This window comes from Lepidothrix coronata, unplaced genomic scaffold (genome assembly GCF_001604755.1).
Source record: "Lepidothrix coronata isolate B3197 unplaced genomic scaffold, Lepidothrix_coronata-1.0 Scaffold95, whole genome shotgun sequence".
Lineage (NCBI taxonomy): Eukaryota > Metazoa > Chordata > Aves > Passeriformes > Pipridae > Lepidothrix > Lepidothrix coronata.
This window is the reverse complement of record NW_016690275.1, coordinates 2,621,290-2,642,841: the sequence shown is the minus strand read 5'-3', so window position 1 is coordinate 2,642,841 and position 21,552 is coordinate 2,621,290.

Genomic DNA, 21,552 nt, shown 5'->3' with positions numbered 1-21,552 from the left:
CAAGATCACAGTTTTAGGCAAATAGTTGCTAATTTCTGTACAACATCCCTGTTCTTGAAAGCAATAACATCTGTGTTAGATCTTAGTTCTGATTCAAATTCCTATTTTGCTGCAGATCTTGTAGTCATTCGCACTGTCCACAGTGGTAAGTCACTCAAGTCTGCCTATAAACCAGGCAGTACCCAAAACCGAAACTTGGTGTTTGACTATAAATCACATCATATTTCACTCCTGCCACTCGAGATTGTCCTCCAGCAACATTCCAGGAAGTCCTCTATCCCACTGAATTCCTTACGATTAGCCAGCATACAGTTAGCATTACAGGATTTTTCAGGAGGGAAACAAGAATTGTAACCAGTAACCAGTTCAATTTTGAAATCTACATGACTTACCAATCAAAATGTTTGCACCACAGAATACCAGTAAACTATTCTTTTTTAAGTCATGTTGGGTAGTAATCCAAAGAATGTGAAGCCCTTCTATGTCTCCAGATAATTAATGTGGCTGATATTTTGAGGTTGAATAATACAATGTTTTGGAAAAAAGTCATTTCAACAACAAATAACTTTCCCATGTATGAGAAAGAGGCACAGCCACTATTCATCTACTTTACTATTCCTGAATTATACTCTATGCCCCTACCAGCTAAGCAACAAAAGTACAATCTAGTGACCTACTGAACTGTTAGTGGAAATTAAGAGTTTATTATGCTCATTAATATCTTCTTCTGAAAAGTGATGGTTACAAGTGCATGAGTTGATTTAACGATCTGTGAATATTCCAGCCATTACAATTTTAGTCAGAGCTAGCAAGTACTTTTGGTAAATTTGGTGTATCCACAAACTGCTTGTTAAATTTTTTTAAAATGGCATATGACATTTGACATTAACAAAATGTATTGCTTTCCTTTAAACAGGCCAGGTTCCTTGAGAGCAGAGCTCTGCTACTGCATTTATCATTCAAACATCTCTCTACATGAGCCTGCAGACTCTCTGCTCTGTATGCAGTGTACAGAAGTCCCCAATAAGCCAAAGGGTAGGGCAGGTCTACTCAGGACAGAGAAAGATGATCTGGAATAATAGGATCACCACACAGCCAGAGCTGTGTCCGTGTTTAGTGCTTGGTTGTGGAAGCAGCACCTTGGCTCTCATAGGAGGGAGACAGCCAAGGATCGTGACAAACGCAGCACTGCAGGAGCAGGGACTCACCAGCTCAGAGCCCCTTTCATGTTGTGCATGCACTGTGCAGTGCTGGTGATTCAACAAAGTCCATGCTGGAAATAGGGCATGGAGAACAAAGCTGAAGCAGATAAGTGCTGGAAAAACTTAACCCACTAGTCTCTATTTCCTGTTTCAAAAGTAAAGCTTTATAGCTATGAATTCATTCACAGTCAAGGGTATTTAGAAAAATTAAGGTCTTTACATGGTGAGGCCTTTTCTGAAGCTGTCACAGACTGACTCAAGGCTTCTGGACTGAGGTTTGGCTCCCAGTTGCACAAAGATGCTCTGGCTGCTGCACTCTTTCACCAAAAGTTTCTATATGCTTCAATCATACTTTCAAGTTGAAGTTTAATGTCAACTTGAAATGTTAACAGCGATTTGACAAACAACTGATTAGGTCACTGTACTAAGTGGTGAAGCCAGTTAAGGTTTCTCCCAGGCATTTTTCAGAAGTTCTGGAGCCTGCTGTCTGTTACACATATAAGCACAGAAATTTCACAACTGTGTCTGGAGAACATTTAGTTCTTTTATGAGATTCTGGTCTTCCATTTAGTTTATCCAGCTCCATCTATCCTTTTTTAACTGCTGTATTCTGAGGCATTACAAAGGCCTGAGGAGATGGGACTAGCAAAGGCAGTATCATCTTTAGCAATAGAATAGCAGATAAAAGTTTCTGTAATTTTATCTTTTTTTTTCCAGTGAGCAAATGTGTCTGATTCTTTGCTTTTCCATGAAGATTTCTTCCATCTTTCATTTTAGAAATGTTGCCTTACTTCATTTTAAATCATATTAAGACTGCATAAAACACAGCCCTGAAAGCTTCAGTTAAAATAGTTGTGCTCAATGAAGCATTTTCTTTGATTATGACCAATGATAATAATGAAATTATAGAAAATTCATTATAAATTGGCACTGCTTGTAAAATCATACATTACTAATGTATTAATTCCTACATTACTAATGCAGAGCAGCAGATCCCCCTGTTTTCCTCACCTACCCAACAATGTTAATCCTAAGGTAGAGGGTGTGAAGCAGGTTTTTTTTACATTTTCTGTTACATTGAGTCAGTAAAAAAAAGTAAATGGCACTTTCCTGATCTTGCTTCATATTCCAAGAAAGAAACCTAGAAAATTCCTCAGCCTATGCTATATAAAAATAAATAATATACACAAGATATATGAGAAACACCAGGAACAAGCCAGAGCTGCTTTATCTCAGAACATTTTATTAACGTAATGTACAAACATTGCTGTTTCCCATCATGATCTCACATCATTCCAATATTATAAAGCAACACATAAAAATGACTATCAGAAAGAAACATTGGGGTGACTAAAACCTTTTTGGGATGACATCCTACCTACTCCACCAATCTCCTTTCTCCAGGTTTGGTGTGATATGTGTGGCATGTGAGCAAATGAATCTCTTTTTTCAGTGCTATTCTGGGAGGGGTGTCAGGCGGTGATAAATCTGCACAGAGCCAGAGCAGGAGGCCCAGCACGACTGGTTCTGGGAGTCACCAGGACCTACTGGTCCAGCTTCCTCCTCCAGACAGTGCTGGAAGAGCATCTCTGCACCTACAATTCCCACTGTTTGGAGTGGGTCAACAAGGAGAGGGAAGACATCACCCATTTTTCTCATGGTGGCTTTTTACCATCCTGCAGGACCACTATGCTTTCCCCCATGAATGTGTACAGACAGATGGGATAACTAGCACCATCTGGGTGCCACCCTAAAAACACATCCCTGCTGTCTGCTGAAGAGAGCATCTCTTGGAATAAAACCCACTGAGTCTGAAAAAACTCCAATAGTTAAGTATGTGTGAAGTTTGAGTAAAGACCTTCATTACATGTGCACAGCAGGATCAACAGATACTGACATCACCACCGCAACAGCTCAAAGTGAAGTAATTGCATGGTGCAACTATTGTTGAGGCTTAGGAGAAAGAGTTTTCATGATGCACTTAATTAATTTCATCCTCCATGTAGGTTCATAGACAGAATTAATTGACCCAAAATCAGAAGGATTTAGTTTTTCCTCAAGAGAATTAGATAGTTGTCACTCATACAAACACTACATTCAAGAACTAGCCCAATCCAGGATTTACAATGTTGGTCTGTCTGACTGTGTGTACATTGGAATTCACTACTGTTTATTTTAGTTTTAATATCCACAATTAAAAAAATTTAAATTAATCCATTGTGGAGGAAATGAAGCAATTATTACATTTCAAGACATTTCCACCACTAGGAATATGCTAACAAAATAGAAGATCTCTTTACCATCTTGCACTTTTGTCCTTGATACGGCATCCTGACCTGTTCAGCTTAAAAATAAAAAATTAAATTTATAGGCTCCATAGAGAGTTTAGAATGTTCTAAAGTGTCAAGAATTATTTAGGACTTGTTTCTCAAGAGAAACTCCAGTAATTTCATCAGTGTAGCTGCTTTAAGCAAGTATTTTGCTGAAAACATGATCTATCCATGTAATGGATATACATATATGTATGGAGAGTAGCATTTGGTCTCAAGAGTGGTCTTGAGCTATGAACAAAATGTTTCAGTTACAATTACCAAGCAGCTTTGAAACAAAAAGAGAGGAGATGATCAAGCTAAAGCAAAAAACTATGGTACATATAATACAATGTCAAGTTGTGGGACTGCAGAACAAACATTTATAAAATGTTTTCTGAAATATTTTTACTGAGATGATGTTACACTAAGGATTAAAAAAATCCTTAAGATTTCACCATAGAAAGGTTTATGGGGTTATTTAGTTGAAAAGCTCTGCAAGAACCAACAATGATCACCAACTAGGAAACAGATGCAGATAATTAAGGAAAATAATTCCTTTAGTTTTATGTTGTCATTCATTCGAAATTAAGTCTACTTATGATGATTAAAACACAAAATAATTTTCAGCAGTAGAGCTTCCTGTAAATTGTAATGATACAATGATTCTACCTAGGTTTTGACTAGGTCTGAAAATTTGTCTTGGGAGAGAAATCCCCAGCCCTTTCAATAGAGAAGGGAGAGGAGAGGCTGTTCAGCCAAATATGGTGAACAAACACTAAGTAAGAGAAGTTTATTTAATGTGGAAAAGAAGGTGTCATTACCAAGTCAGCAAGAAGATAATATAAAGATTAGACTCTGCAAATGTTGTTCAGCCAGACAGTCACCATAAAAGGAATTGATCTAGCAAGTATCTAATACAGCTCTGATTTTGATTCCATCTCAGCAAAGCAACAAATTCATTCTCATATTTAAACACATGCTTTAATACTTTGCTGTGTTTTGGCTACTTGGATTCATACTGTGTCCTGCCACTTCTAGTTTTGCAAATGTGCTGACACCTATGCCACATCTTTTGCAAACTAAGCTACAGATAAACTTGAAATAACCACTTTTGGTTTTATGTGTAATAGCCACAGAGGTAGTTTCGTAATCAGGCCATATTTGGATGAACAGGCAGAAAAAAAAATAAAGATTTTGAGAAACCATAGATGGCATGAAAAAAGGCAAAAACTAGAGTTTCTTGTTCAGAAGAAAATGCATGTAATTCCTTAGTTTTATCTGCTTAATTGGGTCAATGCTTGTGCTTAAAGTTAAGCATATTCTTGAAGGTATTCCTGGATGGCACTTTTTCTTTACAAAAGTTAAATTTCAGACATTTATATAAAAATATTATCACCCATAAGCTGCTAGATATTACAGTAATGTTTTCTCTTTCTTTGAAATACAGCTAATGGGTCTCATGTCTAGACACTCTGTGCAGAATCCACCTATTTGATAAGGATCCTGTACTGTAATTCACATTTCCAGGACCAAGCTCGTTGCTGCCACAAAAGTGAACTGTGCTGACTGCAGCCTCTGTGCACAGTTAAAAAACAGGTGTTTATTTCAATATTGAATTTTACAGTATTGATATTTTCATTCTGATTTATAGCAAAGTAATTCTTAGTGCAGATACCACTTTGCTTTCTGCTACAGTTTTCATTGGATTATTTGTGGCACTGTTTCAGGTGCTACTTTGTAAAAATTTTTGTAGGTGCTTCTTCTTGTATATGAAAATATCACTTAAGACTATTTTTACTACCCACTCTAATAATCCTCTTTATGTAAAAGAATATTAGGATCTTAGTATAGTTAACAGTAAGGACTAAAAGACACACATTCTATAGAATCATAAAATGGTTTGAATTGGAAGGGCCCTTAAGATCATCTAGTTCCAACCTCTATGCTGTGGGCAGGGACACTTCCCACAAGACAAGGTTGTTCAAAGCCCCTCCCAAACTGGCCTTGAAGAAAAGCTAATTAAAACAAACAAGCGTAATATGCAAAAAGTATATTCTGTTCGTTTGTTTTGACAGGTGATTTTATTAATGACAATATGGCAGACTGATCTGCTTAATAGATTATATATTGTGGAAATAGAAAGACAATGCTACAGCAACAAAGAGTTATATTTAAGTTTCTATTTTTACATGTATTTAAAGTTGAGTCTAAGGAATAATAACCAAATAATCTGTTTTATTTAGGGGATAATCAGCAGCAATAAATTTCACTGGAAATCCCAAAGGATATGAATAGCCAGTGTTTCACCCCCGGGCTGCTGCTGACAAGCAATTCTGAAGATCTAGCATACACCCTGCTCACTCCTGGAGGTCTCCCAGGATGGATGGGGACCAAGAGAAAAATGTGAATGGTGCTGGGTAGCAGCTGCCTCTCCCCAGACACCCTCCCTTCCCAGTGTAGCCCAGTTTTCTTAGTGTGTAAGAATGCCACACTGCAAAACTCTTTGAGATAGCCTCTGTGCTGCAGCTGCCCAGAGCTCCAGGGAAGCATGGCAGCCCTGCTCCACTGAAGCCAGTATGTGCCCACGTGTGCTTCTGCCACAAAGGGAATACAGAGGGCATGTAGGCCTTTCCTGCCACTCAAAAACTTTGATACTCTCTTGGTCAAAAGGCTGGCCGTCACAGACCTTGAGCATTTTCCATCGAGTTGTGTAAATGTTCTGCTGAAATTCACAGCTTGCTATCAACTATTATTAATCATTGATTATCTCTTTATAAACCATTTATAACATTAATAACCCATGATCCTACCTCCAAATCCAAAGGAGAAGAATCTGCTTTGGCTATAATGCCAAAAAAAAAAAAAAAGCAAAGCCCTACCTAGATCTTGGTGAACTTGGCCATCATTATCATCATCATCATGACCCTACTTGTGCTGGTGCTGTCTTTTTATTAACATCTGTAAAGTCAGTATGTTTGCAGGCTTCTATCAATTATATGGCCTTGCTACAATGCCACTACTCTAGTGTACCTCTTGTTTTGGGGGGAGTTAAAACATACAAAATAGAAATGGAAGATTACTTAGACATACGATAAACCTTTCCATTGCAATAGTTACTGTAGATGGCCAGTTCTGTGAGATTGTTTTATTGAACCATCCATGCAAGAAAATGTTTGAAGACCTTGTAAGAGAGAATGAAGGTAGTTTGCAAGAGGAATCATTAAGCGAAATTACTATTTTTAGAAACAGATATTTGTAATATTACTTGATTCTCTTTTAATCAGCCCTGAACCACAGATAGATAGTTCTTAAGATTTGCTGTGTCTAAGTATAAATATTTACTATACTGCTCAAAACATCATCAAAAATCATGATAGGAAAGACTTCCAATCATGTAAAACATGAAAAATATGAAAAACATCTGGTCAGTTCTGTTTGTAATAAACAAAAGTCTCTATTTCAAATTTGAATTTTGCGTCATATGCCTTGTATATACCCTAAGCAGTTACTGAAAGTAATAGTAAAACCATAAAATGTTCCATGTCCCCTCCTTAATTTCTGAACCACCTGCCTAGTTTTCACAAGAAGATGTCTGTCAGACTACCTTCAATCCAAGCACCAAATTAATCTCCTTATGACTAACTTTAACATCTGCTCCAAGCCTCTTTTACAAAACAGCAAGCAGTGTTATTCTTTTAGTTCACAGACATGCATAGTTAAACCTTCTGAGGCTTTCTGAAAAAACTATATGCATTAAAATACTCTAAAAAAAACCCAAAACTTGAACCGATAACATCATTTGGACCAGTTGTACCACAGTGTGATAACCAAAGGAATTGAGCATTCATTACTGCTAAACAAGTTCTTGAAGTTATAAAAGAAATAATAGTATTAGAGTACTAATAGGGACTATTAGAGTATATAGGGACTATTGTAACCTTTATTTGACTGCAGAATTCTATGTTGTGTGGCAATCAATAAATTTGATTACTGCATTCTGATTGCTTTGGAGTTTGAACAGAATAAATGAGAAACCACTGCTAATCTGCTGCCTGTAATGCTCTGAAGTATTCTTCTAAGGACAGGAGCAAATAACAAGTAAAGAAGAACAGTCACAAGCAAAAGCACATATCAGGGTGTAATTTTGCCGAAAAAGAATCTTCCTGGAGTTGCTGCCCGTATAAGATCTCCACATCTGAGGCTGGACATGAGCAGCTCTGCATCACCGGTGCCGTATGCAGGGCACCGCATTCGGCACCTGGATGCTCGCACAGCCACCCAGCCTCTGTGGCACAGGGAGCAAAGCCCATTGCCCAGCATAGCCCACCCCAGGGGCATGCACTGGAGCAAGCTTGCTGTCTTCCATTAAAAGCAAGGAGCAGTCATGGTGAAACCCTTTGTAAAGTCAGCGAAGAAGACACACTGCTTCAGGAAGAGGATAGCAACCAAACTGTTCCAGCAGTGACAGTTTCATCTCCTACTCATCACGAGGGAGAACTTTCCTCCCCTCTTTCCTCACTTGGTTTGCTTTAATCTTTCTGCCACCTCACGTGAGCCAGGTTATTGCACTGATCAGTGAAGACTCAGTTGTCTAAGAGTTGCTGTCTTCTTCACATCAGACTACAACATGTACTACTACTATAATATGTAAGGCCTGGCAATGCATGGGTCCCAATATGAGTAAAAAAAATTTAGAAAATGTTCTGAAAAATTAAAATCCAATTACTTCTTTATTGTATAGCTCCAGCTTATTATGCAGCAATAGAAGTAAATAACAGTGATTATTCATCATTATAACTAAAGAGCATTTGCTGAGCTGAGACAAGATATTTGAAGTATCTTCCTGAGCCACAAAGGTGAGGCCTGATCCTGCTTCATTATCAAAGTACCATTATGGGTTGCAGCTCCCTGAAGAGTACAAAGCAAGTTGACTTCAGAAAATCCTGATGATTGAAACTCCTTAAACTCTGTTATTGTCTTGTTCAGTCTTTTGCTTTAATAAAAAATGCTGAACTTTGCATTCACTGGCATAAAGGTCATCTCATGCACTGAAAGCAAGTCAAACTGGTCATACTTCTAAAGATCATGCCAGAGTGTGTATGTCTTAGAGAAATGGTTTCCATACCTTAGCAGAAAGCAGTACGACACTTCTACAGTTTGGTTAGAAAGTATTAGAATCCAAAATCAGTTAAAAGATATGTATGCCAATACTCTTCCCAGTCCAAATTTTTCCTGATCAAAATATGAAAATAGTTCTTAAGTGTCCTAGTTAGAACAGCTGGGACCAGCTCATCACTGTGTGGATGTAACCCAAAACTGTGTATTCTACACCCTTCCATGCCATTTCACAGAAACTGTTATCAACAGACCATTTACAGCAGCTGCCCAGAGCATGCCTGACCCCTCAGGCTATAAGCTGGGTGTTAAGAGGCCTGTGAGATAGGAGCATGCTCCTGTCCTCACACCCATTGTGGAACTCCCTGTTCTGAGGGAGGTACTGGGCATTCCTGCCTGAACCTGAGGATATATATAATCTTGGGGTCTTGGGACTTCTGTACCACCCGTGAGATCCAGAGAAGGACCAGAACTTGGACTGGACTGCGACCACCACTCTCAACCAGACTGCAACAGCACTCCCAAACAGACTGTGATCACCACCCTTGACCGGACTGCAACCAGCACTCTCACCAACAGGTTTTCCCTCTCCTTTTACTTTTGGACTCAGGGGGACCACGTGGGGTTCAGCACAGGGAGGGGAGGCCCAAAGAACACCACTCTGTTCATGCCCCATGGTGCTGGGTTATACAGCTGGGTTTTGTGGGTTAAAAACAATTGTTTGTCTGTGTAAGTGTATTTATTGTATTATTTTTATTAAGTTGTTATTCTGATTTATAATCTCTTTTGAATTGGGTTCATTTCCCCTGCCAGTTTACCTTTCCACCAGCACATTAAGTCTGAAGTTGAAAGTGTTAATTTTGATTAAAGGGTTTTGCAATGGTATCCAAAACTATAACATAGAAGTTACCTTTTCTTTTTCCAGTAGGTAATTTATTTTATAAATAGATCTTCTAGAAAGTTAGTAATGTCATTATGATGCTGTTAATCTCACAGATTGACAGCTATAATGGCCGCAGCCATCGCATTAGAAGGAAAACACTTGTGACCTCCTAGCTGTAACTCATTTCTCTGTATTTTCAAATTCTGTTAGAACTACAAAAAGGTTACTCTGTTTAGTCTGGAAATATTACACCCAAAGGAGAAGTTTGAGCAGCAAGAACAAAACCATCAGGGTGCAACCTTAACGAAGTTATTCTTAAAAGCAAGTGATACATTATTTTACTGTGAGCAAAATGGTATACAATAGTAATCTGTCTTTACAAGTAGGGGCAAAAACATCAATCAAACTCTGAGCCATGAAGCAAACACTGAGCAAAATTACTACAGGGAATTCTGAATTAACTTGGATAAAGTAGGAAACTTTGTGAGTTACTCTTAAAAAAACAGCAGGAAAAATAATATTAAATAACTGTTTTCTGCTGTTGATCCTGGATCATGCAGGGAGAGCCAAAGCAAATACATTAATTGATAACATGCAGTGCGGTGGTAGGGCCTGTTTGACCCAGCAGCCTGCAGAGCAGCAGCCCCCATGGCCAAACACATTCCTCTCCTGTTGGCCTATGCAAGATAAGGGCAGGTCAAGCTGGACAGACACAGTAACATATAAAGCAACATTAGCAGGTGTCTAAAGAAACCTCAGAGGAAATGGGAAAATAAATTATTCTTGCTTCTACGAGAAGAACGTCCCTGAACAGATCAACTGTGCAAGAACTGGTTCACAGGTGGTGAACAGGTCACCATGTTTGCTTCTCTCCAGGCTATGGGCAGAGATCAGACACTCCCACCATAGCCCAAAACCCATGGTCTCTCCAGATACCACCCTCAGGGAGCAAATGAAAAAGCAGTTTTATTCCACGGACTCTCACTGGCACTGCCATACAAGAGATTTTGTTGGTAAACCAAGGTTCTTCACATTCAGTCATTGAGACATAGATGGCCTAAACTCTGCTGAAGGAAGCCACCAAACTGCTATAACATTTTGCTACCCATATATTCCTACATCCAATATGATTTTGAGATAAACACTTCTTCCTCTTAATTACTTAGATAGATTGACTTACTGATTTTAATATATTGAATACATTTCTATGTTTTTATATAGCTACTCATTAATAAGAAAGGGCTTCTTCACATGAAAACATTCAACAAAATTGATCAGAATTAATTTTTAGAATGGGCTGATTAAACTGAACCAAATCTTTTTAGGAGACTGTTCTTTTAATGTCAAATAAGGTAAAATGAATAATTTGTCTTTTGCATTGGAAATAGAATATAATAATTTCATTCCTGTATGACATACATACATCGTGCAATTAAACTGATCCACTAGAAATTCTGACAGTTACTTAGTACAGGAAAATTTTCAAAATTTGCCCCCCAGTGCTAGGCCCAAAGAACTTATTCCCTGTGCCATCAGTCACCAAAAGGCTGTGTAGTACTGAACAGTCAACACACAGGTAGTTTGCTAATATATCACCTTTTCTTTTTAAAAAGGCAGTAAGCAGTACTAAAAAGGATAAAGTTTTCACTCACTGACTTGTCTAAAATTCAGAAAGATTATTGTATCTTGCAGCATTGAGCAATGGAAGGCATTTGAAGGTGTGTATTCTATCTCCTTTTAAATATACAGCCTTTATTCTGACCAATTACCCATCTGAAATTAATGGGAATGTTTGTTAGAGACTGTAAATTACATCTTTTCAGGGTATCAAGGAGTGCTGTCTGCACTCTTGGTTGTGATTAGGCTTTTGATTATGAGCATCATTCCTTTTTTTCTCTGTTGTGGTGATAAAGGCAGGTGCTGAAAGTCATATTCAGAATCCTTACTCCTGTGGTCAGCAAGGTAACTAATTTCTTTTGTAGTGGCTAAGGCGCTTTCCCTAAGCCCTTCATACTGTGTACAACTTGAACCCTTCAGAAACTGCCTTTCTCTTGTAGCTGTAGCCATAGAGGCTTAAATTTTCAGTGACTATGCAAGTTAACAAATACTGGCTGCATACAGTTATTCTGTAAGATAACTCAAAATTTAATCCTTACTTATTTTTATAAGCAGTGGCCCATTAATTCCATTCAATCTAATTACTTAGATTACTAAATTTAAAACCATGGCTAATTACTGCTACCTATATGTCAGTCATTATGCCTGTTTCTTTGCCTAATTATAGAGAAAAACCTTACTATATCCCACACAGTACTAGAAATTGTGAGTAAATATGAATATTGGAAAAATTTAAACTGTATATGCAACTGACTATTTTGATAACCTGGGCCAAGCTATTTATAGTAAATACAAATAATGAGGCTGGTGTTTCCCCTTTTCTTATTGATTTAACATATAAGTCGGTCCCTGTAAGAAGATAAGCTATCACCCTTTGAATGTCAGAAATAAATGCAGCAAATAGTCAAATGACATACTGTCTCTCCTCATTAGTACTCTGGCTCACTTTCATCCATGCTTGGATCAAATAAAAATGCAATTTGTATTCTAAATTTTGTATCCAGTGGAACTGTGCTTGCAGGACGGCCACTTGACCTTTCCATTGTGAATGTCATAGCAAATCGTACCTCTCAAAGGTAAAAACACCCAGGAGCTCTGCTAGGCCGCTGACCATTCACAGTAGTCCACATGAACCTAAGACTGTTTCTGCTTTAGTGGATGATATAAAAAACCATGACAGAAACAAACTATTACAGACTTTAGAAGGCTTTTATGAATGTGTAAGACCTCAAATAATATTTTTTTTCCTAGTGTTTAAAATCTAGGGTTAATTACAGTGGAGATGATGCCTGCAGGCAGGGACATCCAGAACTGCACCCTACCTAGATGTAATAGTGAATATACCCAGTGAAAAGGTGCTCATTGTCATGGTGCACAGTTTAACACGTTCTTCATATCAACAAATTCGTCCAGATCTTCAGTTGCCAGATCCCATCTTGTGATTTCCTTCAGAACTAATCACACATGGCACTGTGCTTGGTGTTGGGAATGGGCTGTCCGTGTTTACCTTGTGTTTTTGTTGGAAGCTTCTCTAATCTCATGATACAGCCCAGCTAAAGGGCTTTGGGGTAGTATTTCACTGATTTGATATATCAGTTAATATGTGTCCTTGAATGTTCAGATGCAATTTCCTTTGTCCTCAGTTTTCCAGAGTTAGAGAAAACGTATGGAGCAGTCTGTAAAGTCCCAACAGCAAGTGAACTGTAGATGATTTTGCACATCTTGTGGCCTTTCCTGAAATTTCCACAGTTCTTTGGAAACTCAGAAATTATCAGCAAGTTCTTTGTTCAAACCAAAGTTGGCCTTTCTGTTTTTTTCTTTGGCAGTGCCTAGCACTGTGCAGCCAGGGGTAGCTGGGAGAGTTGCTATCAGATTGAAGGCAACGCAGAACAACTATTAATGGTGTTCCCTGAGTAGTTTTCTACATTTCAACTCATGGGTTGCTCTAAACTGCCATCTGACCCATGTAACATCCTATGGTACCCAGCAGGAGCCAGGAAGGGTCCCTGACAAATTGTCTGACTTTTGACTGTCTCCTCTACTCCACTAATGCAGTTTAGGTCCAGTTTCTGCCTTCATAGCTCCACCTGAAATAAAAATTATCCTCTTTTTCTTCCTTATTTTACTCTTGAGAAGTCCTCAGGTAATGTTTTGGTTTGGTTCTTTTTGAATGGGATGGATCAAACTTGCATGACCACCTACTCAAATTTATTTCACTTGTGAAAGCATGCAAGAGCATCTATGGTAATATTTAAAAGCTTCCATTTCCGTACACCTTTTTCCCTTTTTCAGATGAGGGATTACAATTAGATACCTACAAAGATGCCTACGCTTAGGAGACAAAGTCTTCCTCTTTGAAATAGGACAAGGAAAGTGGGTACTTCATGATTTCAAATATGTTTCCACTAATGCACACAGAAACCTTTCAGTCTCACAAAATGAGGGTCAGAAAAAGAAATGGTCTACAATATCTCTTACTGTTATTTTATTTATGCCTGCTCAATTTCCAATACTGGGAGCGCTAAGTTTGCAGCAGGCTGTTGCAGAAAGTAGGACAACAGCATAGCACTTTAATATCTTGAGAAAATTAGACAGATAAAACCCCCATTCCTCTGAAGCAGTTTCTCAAAATAGAGGTATACATAGCCACATTATGACTACAGCTCTGCAGATTTTCTAAGCAGAATTTTGCAACCACCAGGCTGCTTTGAGAGTATATTCTGTGTTTGATTTTGTCCTGTTGTTCTTGTTTTACTTATCTTGTACATCTAATGGTTTGTGTCTCCAATTCTGAGTTGCTGACCTTTCTTCATGAGGAGAAAAATAGACTGAACTTCCCCAGAGGTGTCATCACAGTATATAAGCAGGGAAATTTCAGATACAGCAATGTCTGTGGTATAGCTGGTGGTAGGAGGATGGAGCTTAATCTAACACCCTTGTGTATTCCCTGCCACAGGATGGATCTTCCAGGGTCTCATGCTCTCTTTCAGCTGACTCCCAGATGTTGAGTACCTGTTCAGTAAGATGCGGCCACAGCATGTGGCCTCAGACAATCTTCCCAAGCCTTTGTTCTCTCTTAGGGAACTAGAGCTGCCTATCCCAGAGCTGGTTTTACCCTGTTGAGTGGGTATGTACTCACCAACCCAGTTGGTTCCATCCTTGCTTACCAAAATTGCTGTCTGCTAGATTTGATGGAGAAGGGAAGTATGCTTAGTCATGCTGTGAGGCACCTGGAACACCTGAACCTCCATCTGGGATGGAGTTGCAAAGCCTCTCCTCTTTTGCCCTAAACTTTCATCAGCCTGGCTCTGTCCCTAGGGCTTTTATGGTCTTTGCTGAAACAAACTCCTCATGGAAAAAAAGCAGAGAGGTGCATGGGGACAATGTTTTTTTTAAAAATGTCCCACAGTTTCAGGATTTGGACTAGCATTAGACAAAATATTGAATGAAGTAGTAATCTAAATATTAGTAATACTCTTTGGCATTTTCCTCAGAAAGACTTTGTAGCAGTAGAGGTGGGTAAAGCTAATAGTCACAGAGGACACATGAAGCAACGGGTCAGTTATACTGACTGGCAAGTTTGGTTTTCATCCTAAACTGCAAACAGACTGAAGTATCCTAATTAGTGGCCTTATGGACCTTAGCACAAAGCACAATGATAATTCCTTTCAGGCACTGAAATATTTCTCTTCATTATAATCATCTAAGCTCAAAAATACTTCAAACATCAATTTTATTTCTATCCTATTCATGTTGAGTTTTTCAAAATCCCATTGAAATTGGTGGGATTATTTTTATTACATGATTTTAAGGCCAAGATCTTAACAATCACTCAGAAACTGACAGCCACCTTGGTGCTTAGAGAACTCCTAGCATACTCAAATAGTTGCCCTCTTGCAACATCTTTATGTGGTAAGTATCACTATAATAAACCTACAAGTCAATGTAAGATATATTCCAATGATCTGTAGGAACAGTAGGATTTAAGGCATTAGAAACACCTACCTTCTCATTTCTTTCCTGTGCCAGAGTATTCTGAGTTTCCTTTGGTCTTTGGTACTAAAGTACAAATGCCTACATATACAAAAGTAGATGTAGGGGAAGTAAGGGGTGTAGTAGCCTGTATTTGTCCTTGAAGGTAAGGACAGAGCACATGTCCAGGATTTCACATGTGTATTGGCTAGCAGAAGACACTTGTATTTAGTAACAGCAGTATCAGTGTTATGGTCCTCACTGCTTTCATCTTGTTATATATTTTCATCTGATAGTATCTTTTCATCTGTATCCCATTCCATCTGCTGTATAAAGACCATAATTTGCAAAGGAAAAGTTATGCTAGAGTTTCTGACATACAGCAAGAGCAGTTTACGCACTCATCAAGGAAAATAAGGGTCTCTCAGTACTCATCCATGCTATAATTTCATCTTTTATAACTAACCCCTCTAATCAAATTAGACTAAGAATCTTCAAAGAGCTACAAAATACTGCCTTAAAATTGCAAAGTACTGTCTTTAAACACTACATTTGGGCTGTCAAAAGAACTGCAAACTCATTTGAACAGGAATATTTTGAAGAGTTTTTTCCTATCTTTTACTTTTAAAATATTTTTTATTTCAAAAACAGAAAAAACAAAAAGCAGAAGATGCTGCAGAAGGATGCCAGAATGGGGGCTGAAGAATCTGTAACTTTGAAGTTCAATGCCTTTGAAGTAGTACTGAATAGCAGTAGTTCATGCTAGTATCTAAAAAATCAGTTGTTTAACTGTTTATGTGGAATTCTATTTTTGCTAGCAAAAATAAGAATACAGGCTCTGAGAAAACATTAGTGCAAAATGTGTGTTGCTAAATACTGTTTTCTACTTTTTGTCCCACTACAATTCTCCTTAATTTCTCTTCTAAAATGTGAAATTACTTTATTGTTTCATGCCAGCTGCAATCTTTCCATGTGGCAATTTTTTTTTTTTACATCAAAAGAAGTACATAGATTTCTGGTTTACTTTTTTCTTGGTTTGTTCATCACTATTCTGAAGAGAATGTATTTTTTTCAGCCAGGATTTTCAAAGTAAGTTTGGACTGATATATGTGTGAGTTACAATTAAGCTCACAGACTTTAAGAACTACTGACAATCCTAACCAAAGTATCAAAGTAGCCCAAACACTAGTTACTGGAGTTTTGTGTCAAAATATATAATAAATATATAGTGTAATAAAAATACATAATTTTGAGATTAATTTACTTCTAATCACTCTTAGCGCTAAAATGGATTGATAGCAACAAGCTAGAGTTACAAGTTTTTATTCCTAGTACAAAAAAACACCCACAGAACTAGGCAAAACCTGATCATGCCAAAGTATTATTGTGGGGGTTTTAATTATAATTTTTGGGGGACTAAATAGTAACTTTACTCTTTCAATAATATCATATAGTCTTAATAAAGCCTCAGCTGTAGAATAAAGAGACTTCCTGAGGATCTTAGCTGTTAGATCGTTCAGGAAATATTCCCAGTTCTATTTTATGAATGCCATAGTGGATGGGGCTTAGAGCAACCTGGTCCAGTGGAAGGTGTCCCTGCTCAAGGCAGGGGCTTTGGAACTAGATGATCTTGAAGGTCCTTTGCAACCCCAAACATTTTATGATTCAATGATTCTATGATTTTATGATAACCACTACATTAGAAATTATTCACATCTTCTCAATAGGGTTTATAAGATCTAATGTTTGCTCCACTTTAATCTATAACTAAACTTCATTAAACTTCACAAGTGCAAGTCTGGTTTTGTAACATATTATAATGTTTGATTCTTCTCTTGTTAGCATTTTTTATGCATGTGACTGGATTTCTCCCAAAAATTTATAAAAATAATACTCTAAGAAATGGAATAGCTTTCTTCTAATGAGAACCACTGCTTAACTTCAGCAATGCTGTAGCTAGTTGAAGGAAGAATTTGCAGATTTTTTTTTTTTGGTGCAAGCAACAGATACAACTTTTCATAAAGGATGAAACTCAACAGGCTTAGTTTGGTTAATTTGGCACCTCCGCTACTGGGTCCATTTATTTCCCTTGTTTCATTGAAGAGACAATTCAACTGAAGTCCTCATCATTCAGAATACATAATTAAGCATTAACAACTATAGCAGAATGCAAAAGTCACATCCTTTCCCTGATTAAGGCTCTCTGAAGCAAGAGAAGTATTGATTAAGATGTCCCAATGCTCATTTCCTATGTTTGACCACAAACTGGTTGAAACTCAGATTCCAAAAGAGGTTTATATCTACTAGTCCAGCTCCCCGGCCACTGACAGTGACAGCCCTTGACATTTTGACCTTCGATAAGCTCCTTCCGCCCAGTGAAAACCACTTGGACGTAAGTCCTCCCATAGATTATCTGACCCTATGTCTACATTAGACACCTGATCCTCTTCCAGGGCAACTTGCAAGTATTTCTCTGTGTCAGAAAGCCATGACAATGTGAACAACTCCAAGAATAGGACAGTGTCTGCAAGCATGCAAGTGTTCAATCTTGTAAGCTGAATGGCAAAATACCACAACTCTATACAGTTACAGGTTTGTTTGTTGTGTTGGAGTTTTTAAATAGTATTTTAAAGATATGCACCGTGCCTTTTTAAGCTTCTTCACTAAAAATCACTTGGAATCGAGGCTGAGGAATTAGGGAAAGTTACTTTGTTGCTGGAAACAGAGAGAAAAGAACCTACCCTTACCTGTCCCTCACCTGCGAACATCTCTAAGATTAATTAGCCAGACTCAGGGGTAGTTAGAAGCAATTGGTCAAAACAGTTAAAGTTGCAAAAATATGTGGATTGTGACAAATGAAAGTTTTGGGTGTCTGTCCTGGTGACTTGCAAAGCCTCTCCAGCTGCTTCCCCTGTGTGGACAGTGCCAACAAAGGGGAAATTTCCAGTGTTGCTCAGTCCCTACAAATTTCCCTGACCACAGATATTTCTCCCTCTTGCCTATCAGGTCTTTCCTATGCAAGACACATCCGCTCCTGAAAACCCAAAACTACCACAGTTTCATCTCTCCTCTCCTTTGCCTTCTCAGCACAGTTATCCAGTTATCAGGGAGTTTCTCTGGGCTTCGGGTGCAGGCTGGATATAAACTCCAGGTTTACAAAAAACTAAGCAAGTTTAGTAAACAGAAGGGATCATTTATATCATCTGCACTTTAAATGTCATTTTGAGTGTTTCAGAAAAGGTCACCTAAGGCTGAAAGTCCAAGACCAACCCTATATTAATGTGAGATTTTAGTGCATTTGATCATGGAGTGCAAAAAATTTATACCATCCTAATTCATATATGCAGGATTTTTTTCACTGTTCTTTATTGTGCATGAGACTGCTATTATTTTAAAATCAAAATACTTTTATCATTGACATGTAGAATAAATGCTAACTAGTGGTTTCTCAAAGACGGCGTATTTCCTTATCAATATTTTGCCAGTGTTAGCTTTAAGAAAGTAAGTTTGTAACTTCAGGGCAGATCCAATTATGCTTCCAAATAATGTTCTCTTTAGAGAGGTCATTTTCAAAATGGACTGTAAGGGTGGACAGAGCTTTACCGGTGAAGTAAGAGTTTTTAAGCTTTTAAAGTATTTCTATGCTATCTTACACACATATAAACCCGAAAATATTTATATATGCTTGGTTTTCACATTTTGTTCTGTTAAATGTTTCCTACCAACATTTTATAAAAGTTCAGACAAAGCTGAAGATTGTGATGTTTCATTATTCAGATATGTTTTTAGGAGGTAAAAGGTATGGAATACATTTTTTTTTCTGTGTAATATTTTGTGGCCTAATGTTGAAATATGTATATGTAATCCCTTCTCTGTATAAATAATCTCTAGTCTACCTCCTGTCTAGTGCACCACTAACTGCTGACACATGATGGGAAGTATAGCAGGAACTAACAAAAACCATATTTTGAATTTTTTTTTTCAATATGTGGTCCACAGAGATACTTCTTTTTGTTTAGCCTTATTGATCATAATACGATACAAAGGAGAATCTAGCCACAAGAAGATGAAATAAGACATTCAAACAGAAATGAGAAACAATAATTTTATTTTGTGAAATACATCATTAGCATATTTTATCTAGCAATAACATTTTTAATTTATTTCAACCTCAAGTTATTAGCTTTATGTAATTTACTTCCAGAGCACAGCAGAATTATTGCGACTTGCATGTGCTTCCTGTTGGAAATTTTTTTGTCCCTTAACACCTACATTTGCTGGATGACAAAATGATGTTCTGGGGCTTTGAAGTCAATGCATGTAAACTATTCAGTGCCATCTTAATCATCAGTGAGACCTTTAAGTCTTACCTTAAAATAATAATTTTCCAGTAAATTTGTGAAAGCATGACTAGCAGAGTTTGTTATTTCTGTGTTCTCACAAACTGAGAGGGTCAGTATCAAGGGTTATGACAAGCAAAGGAAGTAGGGATTTCTTTCCTTTTCTTCATTTCAAAAGAAAACTTTGCTAGGCACATATCACCACTTTGCACATTTTTCTTCATACTACAGTCAGTGCCTGAGCAGTGTTAATAAATCAAATGAAATTAAAAAGGAAATCAACAAAAGTAGAGCCAATATATCAACATAATTACTGCTAACAATTACACCATGTATACCACATTGGTTATCACCAAAAAACACTGTTCTGAACCACATCATCTAAAGCACAGTAGATAAATTGTTCTTTTATTCCTATAATTAAGAAAAAACCCAAACTTTTCCACCACCAGAAGTTTTCCAAAATTATTCCTCAAGGTACACAAGAAATCTTTAGCAAGAGTTGCTAAATACCTCATCCCTTGCACAGTGTCAGGTAACCAGACACACGTGTTCTTGGGTTCTTAAATCTTCACGCAGATTAAACATCTGAAGTCTGTAGTCTGAAACATCCATCATATGCAGGGACTGACCTTCATTGTGGATGCTCTCTCACAGTCCCTATTACCCCCCAAAGAGTGTCCTAGAAATTAACCTTAATGGTAAAGGAATAACTCTCCTGAAACCTCTGCTTTCAGAGTTTTAAATTTTCAGCACAAATATGCACAGACAGAGACACATCACAGGAAAAATCAGTGAGGCAGCAGCAGTTCCTTCTCAGCTGCTGGGCAGGGCATTCAGCCTCACAAGATTTGAGGAGGATTTCCATCCTGATTGCTTTCCTCAGAGCTACCCAGGCAACTCATCTAACTCAGTCAGAGCTGCAACTTCACTCAGCTGAGAGACTGATCACCAGAACAAAGTGCTCGGCTGTCCTTGTGACCAGTAGCTTCCTGCCCAGTAGCCACAGCAGTAACAGAAATGAAGTGAGTGTATCAGAAAAAGTTTTTTTAGGAACAAAGAAACTGAGGAACATTTAACAAATCTTTTTTTTTTTTACAAATATCTTCAGCCCAAATTTGTGTCAGAAGAAACTTTAGACTGACCTTTGCTATGACTGGAATAATAAGGAAAGACCTTATAAAATCGATAATTACAGAATCATAGAATATGCCGAGTTGGAATTACAATCAACCCTAGATAAATCTTCACCCAGCATCAAACAAATGCACTTCTCCTTCCACAATTGGACCACATATATCAACCCGGTGTCACATCCAGGACTATTCATTCATCATCATAGCGCTTTTCACCCTCCTTACTTCAGCTCCCAGCAGTGTCTTCCCATATATAATCAATTTCATTGTGCTGAATTAATACTAGCAAGAATATGCCTGCCTTTTACTCTCAGAAAAATCAATGTTGTGTCATAAAGATGAGTCCCCAAGCTGAAAATTCTGTACAGTTAGATTTAGGAATAGCATTTATAGTCCAGTACAGAAAAATGTATCTATTATACACTGAAATGTGTCCGCTAAAAATCTGATCTTGAGTAGAGAATAATTTCCGAGACTTTCATGAGAGTTTCAAAAGGAGGTGGTAAAAAGCTCCACTCAGTTCATCCTGAAGATCAACCCATACAGCTGTTCATTGGTGTCCAGAGACCACCTAGCAAAAGGAGGAGAGCTTTGTTCTCAGTAAATCTGGGATAATCCGAGCACCTCACAGCATAGCATTATCCCCTGCACATGTTTGTTTGAACAGAGTTTATTGCAGCTAAATGTATTAAATCCACAACTTTCAGCTGAAAAACATTCACTTTGACATAATGTACTGCTGCTGAAAATACAGCAAGGCAGGCAAAGGGAAATTTTTGTTTGTTCAGAAGTTGTGGGAATCACAAGGGAGGTGTCAGGTCTTTCTTTTTATCCTCCCTGATAACAATCAAATGACAGCTAGAGTCACTTTATAAATAGCAACAGAAAAGCATTTGATCATGATATCAACTAAAATATCAGAGTTTTGTCTTGAATGATGACAAGATCATCATTTCAAAGCATAAGTTTTAATTA